We start from the raw sequence: 13494 nt of genomic DNA on the forward strand, positions 1-13494 counted from the left end.
CTCACACAAATAGCCCAGCAGAGTCTTTGCTTTCCTCTGAAACTTGACAAGCCAGGCCTCTATTGTCAGCACCACTCTCAACATCCTTATCTTCCAAGCTCCACCAGCTGCCCACTAAGCTGTCAACAATCAATGGTTTTTTCATCCAAAGTTTTAAGTCCTTCTGCAAACCTCCCAAAACATCACGGTCAGCTCAGTCTCACAGCAACACCCCACAATCCTGGTACCAACTTGTCTTAGTTAGGGCTGCTATTACTACAATGAAACACTGTGACCAACAAGAAAGTCAGGGAGGAAAAGGTTTATTTGACTTACATATCACTGAAGGAAGTCAGGACGGGAACTCAAGCAAGGCAGGGACGGACCTGGAGGCAGGAGCTAATGCAGAGGCCATGGAGGGGTGTTGCTTACTGGCTTGCTCCTCATGGCTTGCTCAGCCTGCTTTCTTAGAGAACTAGGACCATCAGCCCAGGGATGGCACCACTCAGGATGGGCTGGGCCCTTCCTCATCAATCACTAATGAAGAATATGACCTACAACTGTATCTTATGGATCAATTGAGGCTCCCTCCTTTGAGATGACTCTAGCTCATGTTAACAAAAGACTAGACAGGACAGATACCAAGGGACCTTGGGGATCTTCCTGCCTCTGCCTTTCCATCCCTGGGATTACTGTGTCCTGGGACAGAACTGGGACCTTTGGACCTTGTTCTTCTTTGCAAGCACTTTACTGATCGAGCCTTTTCTCCAGCCTGGATCTTCTAATGTCTTTCATTAAACTCTTTATTTATATGCATATTGGATCTTTTTGTTTCATTTTTTATTTTTTTTTCATGTGAACTTAGTTATTTTCTATTGTGATTTCTGAGAAACCTGGGAAGTTTTAGTAGCACAAAAACTTTTATAAATGTTGATAAGAGTAGAAAGGATCTTTAGCCTAAATTTAAATCATACATTACAAAATGTTTTTACTTATCCTCTTTATAAAACTACTGGTATTTTGACCCAGAGAACATCTAAAATTCATGATACTATACATTCTATTTTTCAGTACCCGTGGTGTTATTAATCCCCTATTATTAGTACCAGAGCAATGTTAATTAGTTATTAACATTTTTTCCATCCCCACAGAAGAATCTTATGTACTTGTCCTGTTGTTTGGTCTGATCTGTGGCCATCTAAAATTGCTTTCATTAAGTTTTGTTTTGTTTTGTTTTTTTGGTCTCATGGCTCATGTCCAGTAAAACAGACTTGCATCTCTCTTTAGAAAACTGTTGGAATCTGGAGAATGTTCTTAAACACATGTGCAGTCAGCAAGTAGTTATTTAGCACCCTACATCCTCATCACTTGTTTGAGCAATGTGGGAGAGCAAACAGAAACTTGGTTTTGTCAAAATGCAGTGTGTGGCCACCTCTGTCTTGTAGATGACCCCTGTGTGTGCCTGACGGCTACCATGAGCAGGTACCGGTTAATATTGACTAGCATAGGTCATCCTACAAACAGGAACCATGCCTGGGAGATGGTAACATAGTCAACCTGGAGAAACATTATTATAAATCATAAATCTTGCGGGTTTTGGAAAAAGAACTCAATCTTTGTAATACATTTCTTCCATGCTGTAGCTTCTTAACATAGCAACAAAAGAAGTCAGTAGAACAAAATGAGTAAACTGTCATTAATACAAAAGAAGTCAGTAGAAATAAACTGTCCAAAATTTGCAAAATTTGCAAAATTTTGCAGTCGAACACTTTTGCCAAAATAACTTTCTTCTAAAAGGTAGATGGGAAACTGCACTTACCTATAGTTAACAGAAGAGGGCACTGCAGGCACACTCTTAAAATATATGACCATGGTATTAGAGGTTTCTGATCTAGTCTAACAAATTCTTTAAAAAATAGATTATAGAAGTTGGGTGCTTATGTGTCAGTGAATTTGTGAACTTGTTCTGAGTTAAAAAATCAGAATGTTACAAAGAAAATTCTGGGTTTGTTATTAAAGAGATCTGTGTGCGTAAATGTGGCTAATCTTTCATGAGCAAGCTGTTTCTAGGTCACTCCAACTGAAGAACAAATGGAATAAAAATGATAAAAAGAAAGATTTCTCTGTGTTGGCCCCATCAGCTGTGCACTGAGGCTTGTCCCCTCCCTACTCTTCCTGCTCTATGATGTGCCAGTGACCTCCTCCTTCATCATGGTTGGCTGTATTAATGTCTTCCACGTGCCACACCGGGCTAAACCCAGACAAATAGCACTGTTCCTCGCTCTGGGAGACGTGTACACTGCCACAGTGATGTGGATGCCAAAGGGCACATGGCACTGTCAGTTCTGTTGATAGGGCATGCATGCGGCCCTAAGGTGGCTTGATATGCTGGCGTGGGTTGGTGATGGTGGGGGCTCCCAGTTTGTAAGGAGAAGGGGAGGGTGTCAAGGGAAAGAATGAGGGGGTGGGATCAGGAGGAGGGGGGAAGGGGGCTACAATTGGCAGGAAAGTGAATAAATAAAAAGAAACAGCTTTTTTTTTTTCCTTTTTTTTTTCTTTCTTTTTAACTAATCAACTCATTTCATTACAAACAAAACAGTTTAATCTTGTTTTGATGAACCTCAAAATGTGCCTGGCCTTGCCTCCATTCTAGAAGAAAGACATTTTGGAATCAAACTTGCAAAGGTAGGGGCCTGTGTGATCTCTTGCCGGTCCGTGGCTTGAGCTCGCTCAGGCAGGTCAAGATGAGAATTAGCACTAGCAGAGCATTTCCATGAAAATTTCTGCTCCTTTCATAACAAAGAGGGCTGTGCTACCCTGCACTCAGTCTTAACTGCAGCTTGGCTGTGTATGTCTGGAGAAGCCCAACCTTGAACTCTAGAAGCAATATTTATCTGTGTGCTGTGTTCTCACACAATAGGAGTAGGACAGTTGGGATCTCTGAGCACTAATTCACTTTCACACCACACTGCACCAGGACTCACCTTCCTCTGTCAGCTGTTTATTTATTTTTGACTCCCTGCTTTAAAAGATAACAGTTTGAAAACTCCCAGGTTGGTGATGCAGCTTGATTTCTATGTCTGTATTCTGGGGCTTCTGACTAAACTTCCCTCTTATTAATCAACATCTAGACTTAGGGGTTAGTTCTATAATTTCATAGTGGGCAGGGTAAGTTTCACTTCTGATCCCTACCAAAATGTCACCAATGTTTGGCACTCCTAGCTCATACACTTTGTCTTGTTTGCCCAGGTCTTCTACTAGTGTGACAACATTTCCGGTTCTTTGAACTGTACCTCATGTGACACAATGTCAAATCATTCCCCTAATACTTTAAGAGAGAGCCACTGTGGAAAACAGCATGTCATTTTCCTACAGCCTGGCAATGTAGAGTTGCCAAAGAAAATAAAGTTTCCATCTTACTATAGTTCCAAAAATGGGAATTAACTTAAGTCCATAGAAGCATGCACAGAATCTTTATGATAAAATACAATGAGAATAAAATGAAAAGGAAAGACCCAAATTGCTGAGGACATATAGCACATGCATTCATCAGAGAACATGTGCTTGAGGTAACAATTATTCCCTAAATTATTGATGGAATTCAGTAAATCCAAATAGATAATGAATCTTGAGGCTTTAGAAACACCGACAAGTAAAAGCACATGAGGGAAGCACAAGAATGACAACAGTCTGGAAAAGTGAAAGAAATATGGAGGAGGCACAGTACTCCAGACAGAATAAAGCCACAGCGACCAAGGCACTGTGTTGTCAGTGAGCCCAAGCATTCAACAGAACATCTTAATGTCGATGTGCAAGTGAACAGTTAGTTGGTTTTTGACACTGGTGCAAAAACAATAAAGAAAAGGTAAATTTTTTCAAGAAATGGTGTTGGAATAATTAGATATCCATGAGCAAAATAGTTACACTTTTTGCAGCCTATGAAAAGTTACCTTGAAAAGGACTGTAGATTAAACATAAAATTATTATAAAGTGTTTAAAAGAAACCATAGAAAATGATCTCCATTACCTTGAGGATTGATGATAAGTTTCCATATATGACTCCAAAAAAAAATCTCTGAAAAAAATATCAACAGCAGCAGTTTGAAAGGAAATGTTTGCGAGTCATATACACGAACATTGCAAAATGTAGTCTCAGTACAAAAAAACCAATGCCTGGTGGAAAAAAATGGGCAAAATATTGGAAGATATTTGTATCATTTTTTTCTTTGATGTGAAAAACAAATAAACAAGCAAACAAACAAACAAAACAGCAGACAAAAGCAAGCTAAGAGCAGCGAGGTGTCTGTTGGGTCCTGGTTTGCAGGTCCTGTCGAGCAGGAGCCCCAGCGGGTGAGGCCGGGCATGCCAACAGACTGTGTCCATCCTGGCCTTGTGCACCTAGAGGCAGGAACACTGGCAGACTTCCTGCCTGCATATCCTCAGACACCTCCATCTAGGTGCAGTCAAGGGCAAGCAAGCTTGTTCACAGGAGTGACCACACACTGTCTGATTCCTCCATGAACAAGACCAGGCAATCACAAGAACAACGCCTAGCATTCTGAGACATCCTCTGTCCTTGGACAAGTAGGACTTACAGGCTAGACACGCTTTTTCTTTGATAGTTCTCTTAAGCACAGTAACTTTAAATATAATGTTCGCCATCACTTCCATCCCCTACTTAAGTTGTATCCTGAGTCAAATCCTTGACGCTGTGGTGCATATCTGTGAAAGGAACAGGCTAGCTTTACAGGTTTCTTTATGAATTCTAAACCCCATATTAATTAAACTAAGTTCTCCCGGTAGTTTTTCAGAAAGCAGAAGGACACAGACAAAAGGAGAAGGGGATGAATGGGGACAAGACCCACCCTGCTGCAGAAGAATGTCCATGCCTGCAGTATGAGATAGGGTGCCTGCAACTGGTCCGGATGGCCACAGCTCCCCCATCCAGGACATTCTGGGTGTAACTTCAAGATCAGATATCCACCAGATGTCGGGGGCAGGCCTGACTGGACGTGGGTGCCTAAAACGAACCAATGATATTAAAAGTCAACTACCCCATAACCCCATTCACCCAATCCTGTACTGCCAAGCTTGGAACCCCCACGCCTCCCTTGCTTTTTCCTTTAAAAACCCCATGCCTTTGTCTCTTGGGGCTGTTCCCTGATGACTTGCAAAGCAGCCCCATCACTCACTGGCCTGAATAAACCTCTTCTGTTTGTGGCAATCCATATCCAAGCTACCTTCATCTGTCTCTCCAGTAATTGGGCTCTCGGTGGGCCTAAAACCTGTTCACACTGGGTTTTAATAAACATCAGTATACTGGCACCCAGACCAAAATTTCTGTATCTAGTTAAGACATTTATGATGGACAAGCCAGCGATGATCAGCAGAATCAGAAGTGTCTGGTGTTCTGCAATAGCTGAAGACAGAGTTATGACCCAGAAAAACAAGGAAATGAGAATGGCAACCATGGGTTTGCCCTGTTCTGGGTCATTTTTCTGTCTGCAGTGTACGGGGTTTGTTTGTTTGCTTGTTTTTTTTTTTTTTTGTTTTCCTGAGAGTACAGGAATCTCTAATGATTGCTGAGTGGTTTGCATAGAACAACGTTTTCTCTTACAGCCAAACAATCACAACCTTGTTCTGCACAGAGTATGGTGAGTGTTCTATCATGTTGCAAAACTGCTTCAGCTAATGGATCAACCTGCTGATGGATCTTGATCTAGTTGGTTTTTACAGGTACCTTTTTTTTTTTTTTTTTTTTTTTCAAACAAGGGAGCCTGGAGGTCAGTATGAGCCAGCCTGGTTTGTTGGGTAGGCACTCCAAGTAGCCATTTGTCTTCCTTGCCAGAGAGTTTCCGTTGGACTGAACCTTTTCAGTCTTTTGTTGAGGATAAGGGGTGGCATAGATGATTTTGTAAATGGGCCTCAACTGAAATTAGGATGCCATTGTAGGGGCCCAGGAAGGCTGGAATGTTAATCAAAGCCTGGGAGGGGATTCATTCAGGAAATGGGGCACTCATCAGAAGCATCTGATTTCCTGATCAAGGTAAAAGACAGGAAGCAATCACGGCAGCTGGACTGGAGCATATCACCTAGCAAGCCCAGGCTCTCCACTTTTGTAGGACTGCCTGGGGCTTGGGTGCTGTAGATCACTTTTGGTGTGGTTTGTTGTCTGATTCTGGTTCCTGGGTGGTGACTGTCAGGAGAGTGGAAATCTGCTGAGACATATTCAGACTAGGGACAGAAGCTAAAGTTAAGGAACTTAAAGGAAACTCTTACATTTGGAGCCCCTCCACACACACCTATTCCATCAGGAACAGGCAAAAGTTGTGGAATCTTAGTCTGTTGATTGGAGTTCAATTGACCTGTGACAGGTAGATAGATCCAAGTTGCAAACTCCGTGAGGCTCACATGAATTCTTTATGTTACAAAAGATGAACTTCTGGAGCCTTCTACTTTAAGTCATAATAAAAGCTTGGGGATTAAAAAAAAATTATCTGGGGTTAAAAACTTCAACATTCTTTTCTTTCTCCAGAGGTCTGGACAGAGGTGGTCTTAACATGATGAGAAGTAATTTTAGGTATCAGAACTCCATTGATTACTATGTTAAAACTTTGAATTTTTGAAGTCTTGATATCACATATTTTTTTTGTTTTGGTTGTTCTGTTTGGTTTTTCAAGGCAGCCGTGGCTGTGATATTGAGCTTCTCCCAGGATGAGGACAGGTCTTGGCTAAAGTGCCCTGACTTCACGTCAGAAGTTTGGAACGAGAGCAATCTCAGCATGCAGATGTATGAACAGGTTCCGGCTTACACTGTTGGATCTTGTCTTGGACATCTGCTTTCCAGTTCTCTCGGACAACCTCACTACACCATGCAAGGAACAGCAGGCACAGGATCTTGCAAAGTATGTTCAAAAAACTCCAAACTTTATTAAATGTAAACTTTATTGAATAACAACACAAATGTAAGATTTACTGCTAATAAAAAATTAAAGTTTCCTGTATAAAAATAGATTATCATGTAGTTGGCAATATTCACACTAAATATATTAAGTCTATACCAATAGTGGGGCTAAGGTGACAGAATATAAATATTAACATGACATATTAAATTTCAGCTTAATATATACAAAGAAAACATCTTCAAAAATAGCTTAAGAATATATATATATAATATGTAAAATATATTTTTATTTATATATAAATATTTGTTTATTTAAAAAAATATATATATATATACATTTATTTTTTTGGAATAAACAGTTTAGTACAGCCCTCAGCAGGGTGAGGCTTCAAGGAGTCCCCGGTTTACAATGCACATCTAGCATTAGTTACTCCTCTTCCGAGAATAAAATAGATGTGTTTACTTCCAGGCTGGGAAGTATCTTGAGATGCCTCCAGCACGTTTCTTACTTCTCCTGGATTGCTCGGGTCCCATGAACAGCAGCACACTGTGATGCTTCTGTGGTAGCACATAGTACCAGTAGGCAACCCCGGAGATTCACTCAGAGACAGGCAACTGGTGGCCTTCATTTCAGAAATAACTAATGCAAACAAGCAGTCGAGAATGAAAAGCACCGGAATCCATCCACTGCCAGTTAGCTAAAACTTGTGAACAAGAACAGCAAAATTCAATCCAGCATCGACCTCAGTCACAGATAAATCTTGACAGCGGCATGCTTGTGAGCATGCACTCTGCAGGCTGGGATAGTTTCTAAATTTCGGTGGGCACAAGTGTCTTCTGTTGTTGTTGTTTCTGTCCCGACAGGGTTTCTCTGTGCAGCCGTGGCTGTCCTGGCCGCAGTCTTTACACTCAGAACTTGTTCAAGGCTCTCCCCAACCCAGTACCTGCAGTCCTTAGCCTCACCTGGGAAAGAGCTTGGAGCAGCTGCTTCGCAGTGGCCGCCAGGGGCCGCTGCTACAGTAAGCGCTTGTGCAGGATCTCTCACACCATCTTCTTCCTGAACAGAGGTGCTGCTGGGAGAAGGTGATGGGCTGGCCCCTGGAAATGTAATCTGCATATTTACAGGCGAACACGCCGCAGTCGCCCCCGTTCAGCTGCTGAGGAATCTCCTCTGCCGACATGCTGTATTGCTTCCACTCCGCAGGGCTCAGGTCACTGTTCCTTCTCGCTTTGCTCTCCTCCCGCAGATAGCAGAAAAGCAGCTCAAGGATGCCGGGTCTCTTCTGTCCCATGGAGTCCTGGTAGACAATACTCTTCTTTCTTAGGTCTGTGACCACCAGGCTCCAGTGCATGCCCAGGTGAACTGGGACCAGGAGAAGTTCCTTTGCAAAGATGTTTACTGCCCGGGTCCATCTTCTGACTGACCTGTAGCCACCAGACTTTAACTTGGTGTAAAAGAAGGTATTAAATGCGTGAAGTGCTAGGTAGCCTTGACTTTGATTTCTTTCCATGAGAAGATTCATGTAAAAATTGATGACTTTGTCGTTGAGCCACTGGGTGTTCCTTAGGGTCCACAGGTCTCCTCGAGTCATTTGCAGTTTGAAGGCACAGCTCAAGATCTCATCTTTTGACCCAGGGCCTAGTGCACTGCCGATTTCTTTCTCCATGTCCACTGTGATATCAGGACCACAGTCCAGCCCTCTGCCCTTGTCTTAGTCTTCAAGAGCCTTTTTCTTGACCGCAGGTGTTGACACTTTGCTGTTGGGCATGCCATTGCTGACACTGTCTGTGCAGATTTGAGGTTTTTCTGATTCATGATTTTGCCCTTCAGCACAACCTTTGAGAGTCTTGGAGGTGTCCATGGTGCTTGTGTGAGTGCTGTGAGGGCCAGAGCTCACGGGGACGTCAGGTTGGAGGAGTCCCAACAGCCCTGGGCACTTTTCATTGTGTTGTTTCTGAACTTCTTCCTCCCTGTTGCTGTAGGGGGGCTTGAGACCCTAGCCTCCACCCACAGACTCCTCAGTCACAGCCTCTTCTGGGGGGCCTTTGGCACACTCTGGGGCCATTAGCTGTAACGGACCCTTTTCCTGGGGTGTCCATATTCGGCTCTTGTCAGGCTCTTCATCCCCAAGCTCTGTTTCATGCTGTTCCTGTTTCAGCTTCTTCCAGGACTGGACTGGCTCTTCGGAGCACACATCATCCTCTTCCTCTTCTTGGCATTTCCTCTTCGGGCCTTTCTCTGGCTGTTCAGGGCTCATTGTTTTACCCTGCTTGCAAGGCTGCCTTATAGAGGGACTACTTGGATTGTCTTTGCTCAGGTGTTGGCTGCCAGCAGCTACACAGCTTTCCCATGTCCTAGTCAAAGTGCAGGTCAGCTGGGCGTTCTGTGGGAGTTCTTGGGTTGTCCCCTTGATGGCTGAAGGGTCCCTTAGTCTACTGGGAGATGTCTTATCCACACCAGACATGGTGGTTCAAGGTCAGAAACCTCAGGGGAAGAGCACAGGTTCTTTGGGAGCTGGGGTCAGTTAGGCCACGAAGACAGAAGGAGGTGGCAGTGTCAAAGAACACTTCTCACTGAAAGACTCCCAGGAGCCTATCTAGATGTGGAGACCCTGCTTCCCAAGCAACAGCGAGACCAGCCTTCAGATGCAAGCCGCAAGAGGTTTATTTTGATACACGGGTACCCGGGGCGACCAAGCCTATCGGAGGACTTGTGCGCCTCTTGGTTGGGGTGACGGGTTTTTATAGGGCTCGGGAGCAGGAGGCGCGGTTACAGAAGTGAGAAGCATAGTTACAGGGGTCTGATTGGGTGGTTTGAACAAAGCCATAGTTAAGTCACGTACCCAGAACAGGGAAGGCGGGAAGGCAGATTGTGAGCCCAGTCACGTACCCACCCGGAACCGGAAGGCGGGAAAGAATGCAGCGAGGTAGCTCTTGCTATACCGCGCCTACTCTACATAGTGTTAACAATCGCTGCTTATCTTTTGGTCTTTCATTTCCCCCTTTCCTATGATCATTTGAAGACCCAATCTTGGGTCTTCCAGATATGACCCCTTGTATCTTATAGATTTATTTTTTATAATGGGATCTGGGGTTCCTTCAGGGTGGATATAGGGGTAGTAAGCCAAGGAGAACTATTACAGGATCTCTCTAGGCTTTTAGCCCAGTTGCTGCAATATTAGTGTCCATTTCAGCTAAGCAGATGTCCAAGACAATAGCTAATGCCAGGGAGCCCCTTTTGACTTAGCATTTCAGCCTGCTAGGGGGGATTTGGTCGTAGATCGGTCTTCTGGAGCTTCTTCGAGCTGACCGTTGGACCGTAGGCATCAGGGGCTAGGAAGGCTGAAATGCCAGTCAAAGGCTGGGCAATGGGGAAGTCCCAAGCATCTGGTTCGTTGTTCCACCTGAAGAGGCAGGGAGCAATCCTGTCAGTTTCCAGGAAGTCCAGATCTCAGCTTGCAGTCCACAGCTGATCCCGGACAGAGTTAAACAGGTGAAGATCTGCTGAGACAAATTCAGACTGGAGACAGGAGTTAAAATTTGTCTATTAAATGGGTAAGATCAGGGAAAATCTCATCTGCGATCCTTTTGAGCTATGCCAGATCCAGGTCACATCCCTGAAACTCATATGAAATTTTAGTACACAAAAGGAAATATACATAATTTTAAATACTCAGAAAAGTAACATATCAGCAAATCAAACATTTTGAGAGGAACAGGTAAAACTGCATCCCACTGAATGAGTATCAGTTAGCTGTTTGTTTTATAACCTTTATACACAACCTAAGTATGTCCACAGTAACACATTTTTTTCCTTTGGGCATAGCTGTTTGTAATTAGTCACGAATGAAGCTTGGCCATTTTTATACACTCAGCATATACTTTTAGTTTTCACTTTTACTTTTATGTTTACACTGGAAAGTTAGGCAGAAATACATTACTGGCTTTTAGTGCTAAACCCTGGATGCTTGGACTTTCCTTAACAAAGCAACTAGAAGGAATAGGTTTAGGATATTTCTGTGTCAAAATCTACCCCAGAAATGGCAGATATTAAGAATACCATACTAAAAGCTATGACTTTTGGGTCAGATACACACATTAAACAGATGTTTTTAAAATAACGAGAAGCACCTTTAGTCTATCTTCAGAAGCCAACAAAGGAAATTAAAATCTTAACCTGGTGACTGAATAATAAGCAGTTATTGCTCCATCAACTTATCAGAACTCTATTGATCAATGTCAACACTCTGAACTTTTAAAATTTTATAACATAAGCACAATAGTAGCAAAGAGGGGGGAGAAATTTAAAATATTTCCCATTTTTAATCTGCTTTAAAATATTTATCTCTTTATAACTTATAATTATATCTTAAAAAAACTACTTAGACTCTCCAATCTTTTGAATTTATCAACCCTGAAACATTTTTTTTAAACTAAATAATAACACTCTAGATTTTTACAACCTAAACTCCTGTATTCTCAGACCCTATATAAGCTCCACTTATTTATCTTAAGACATGAGTCCTGTGAGCAAGGCAAACCTGTCTTTTTTTTTTCTAAATAATGTATCTAGTACTCTGTGGTTCTAGCTAATGATCAATGAGCTAACAGTCGATCTAATTGTCTTTTCTCTAGCTGCAAAGCTACCGTAAGCTTAGCATAGCCGTCAAGGTGTTCAGAGACCTGAGAAGGATAAATTATAAGCTAAATAAATACCAATCCATGTGCCAATCAAAATGACAGGGATGACTAGTTAGCCCATTACCTAGGCAGTGTCCCTGGCTCCTGTGTTTCAGCATCCTGAACAGACGCAGTTCTGCCAGGCACATAAGATGAGAGACTGTTTCTGTGGAGAAACTGTTTCTGTGGAGAGAATGGCCTCACCTCGCCCTTAGCAACGTGAAACATTGACTCCAGGTGTCCACAGTTTTGGCTGGGCCCTAACAGTAGGCCAGTTGAGGCAGTATTGCCCAGTGGTTAGCATACCACAATCCAGAGTAGCATTCATCTGTCGTTGTGCCCAAATCTTCTCGGAGACCTTGGGGGACCTACTGCCAGGATTGCGGGACTTCCTGTCACAATAAGCTTACATATGTTAAAATGCCTAATTCAGATTTCTGACAAGCTTGAGGGCCAGCATATCCGAGTTACTCTGTTTTTATCATCTGCTCTAAACTGTGTCCTATAAAACAGAATGCTATGATCTCTGATTCTAGCATATTTTCGAGATGCATGTCCTAGAAGTATATATTTTAAGACAAATAGATAAGAGACTAGGTAAGGCTCAACTGCAGTATTTAGCATGACTTTAAATCTGTTCTTTCTGAACTAAAATCAAAGCAAACCTTTTAATCGGATACAGTTCATAGAGAGGCTAGCTAATCTTGCTGCTCCTACCACTTGCGTTAAAATTGAACATTAAAAAGCTTTGCATTTAGCCCTAATGACTAAACATATCTCCGGACCAGCATGGCGGCTGGCCACGTGTAACCGAACTGAGCTGGAATCCTTAAACAAACATGGCAGCCAAACTACAGCTTCACGCGCTCTCTATTGCTGAACCATCATGGCGGCTGGCCACGTGTAACTGAACTCAGCTGGAAGTCTTAAACAAATATGGCAGCCAAACTACAGCTTTACGAGCTCTCCATTGCTGAACCATCATGGCGGCTGGCCATGTGCTAGCATTAGCACAGGCTGTGACTGACAATACCAAACATGGCCATTAGGTGCTGATGATACAGCAAACACTTCGGAGCTTCCATAATCCCCCACAACCAAAAGTTCCCAGTAATCGAACAAGCTTTAGAACCAACTGCAAAAGAACAATTTTAAACTGTAATTATTTTAGCCATACCAAACCTATCAGCTAGAATTTTTTCCTTAAAAGAGCATAAAAAAACATTTTGTAATGAGGAATCACCAGCCTTTTAAATGAAGTATAACATTTTAAAATACAGGTTTTTTTTAAATCATAATAACTCTCTGGCTTTTTATAACACATCCACTAACCTTCTGCAACATGCTTTATACATTCAGATTTCTAGCTTTTCTTTTCTGGCTTAACCAGACATGCTTACTTTTTTGCTCTCTTTCTTGCTTTTCAGACAACATAAAAACTCTCACTAAAATCCTTCCCATTCTGACATGATCCTGCTGAAGCCCAGAGTCTACGTACGATTTGCTTTTTATAGGCAAAGCAAAAGCAAGTTACATTACTATAAAGAGGAGTTCTGAAACCGCCAAATTTTTTTAAAATAACTTTCCTGCATCTGATAACATAAAGGTAACAACCAAACTCTAAGGAACTTAGAACAAGCTTTAAGGAACTTGGTGAAACTTCCCCTTTTCTTTGTCTCAAGATAAAGAACAGGGTGTAAACATGTTTTTTTATAAACAAAGCAGCTTATCAAACAAACAGCTCTCCATAAGATACATTTCAAAAACTGCAATTTTCTCAGTCATAGTCATACCTAAATGTCTGATAAACTTTAAACAATTTTTTAAAACCCGTTTTTGCAATATTAAAACAAAGTACCCCTTTTGTAGAAGTCACAAGGCAGAAACATAATCTTTAAAATTAAAACCAGATTTTAAAACCAGAATTTACC

This window comes from Meriones unguiculatus, chromosome 17 (genome assembly GCF_030254825.1).
Source record: "Meriones unguiculatus strain TT.TT164.6M chromosome 17, Bangor_MerUng_6.1, whole genome shotgun sequence".
NCBI classification, from domain to species: domain Eukaryota; kingdom Metazoa; phylum Chordata; class Mammalia; order Rodentia; family Muridae; genus Meriones; species Meriones unguiculatus.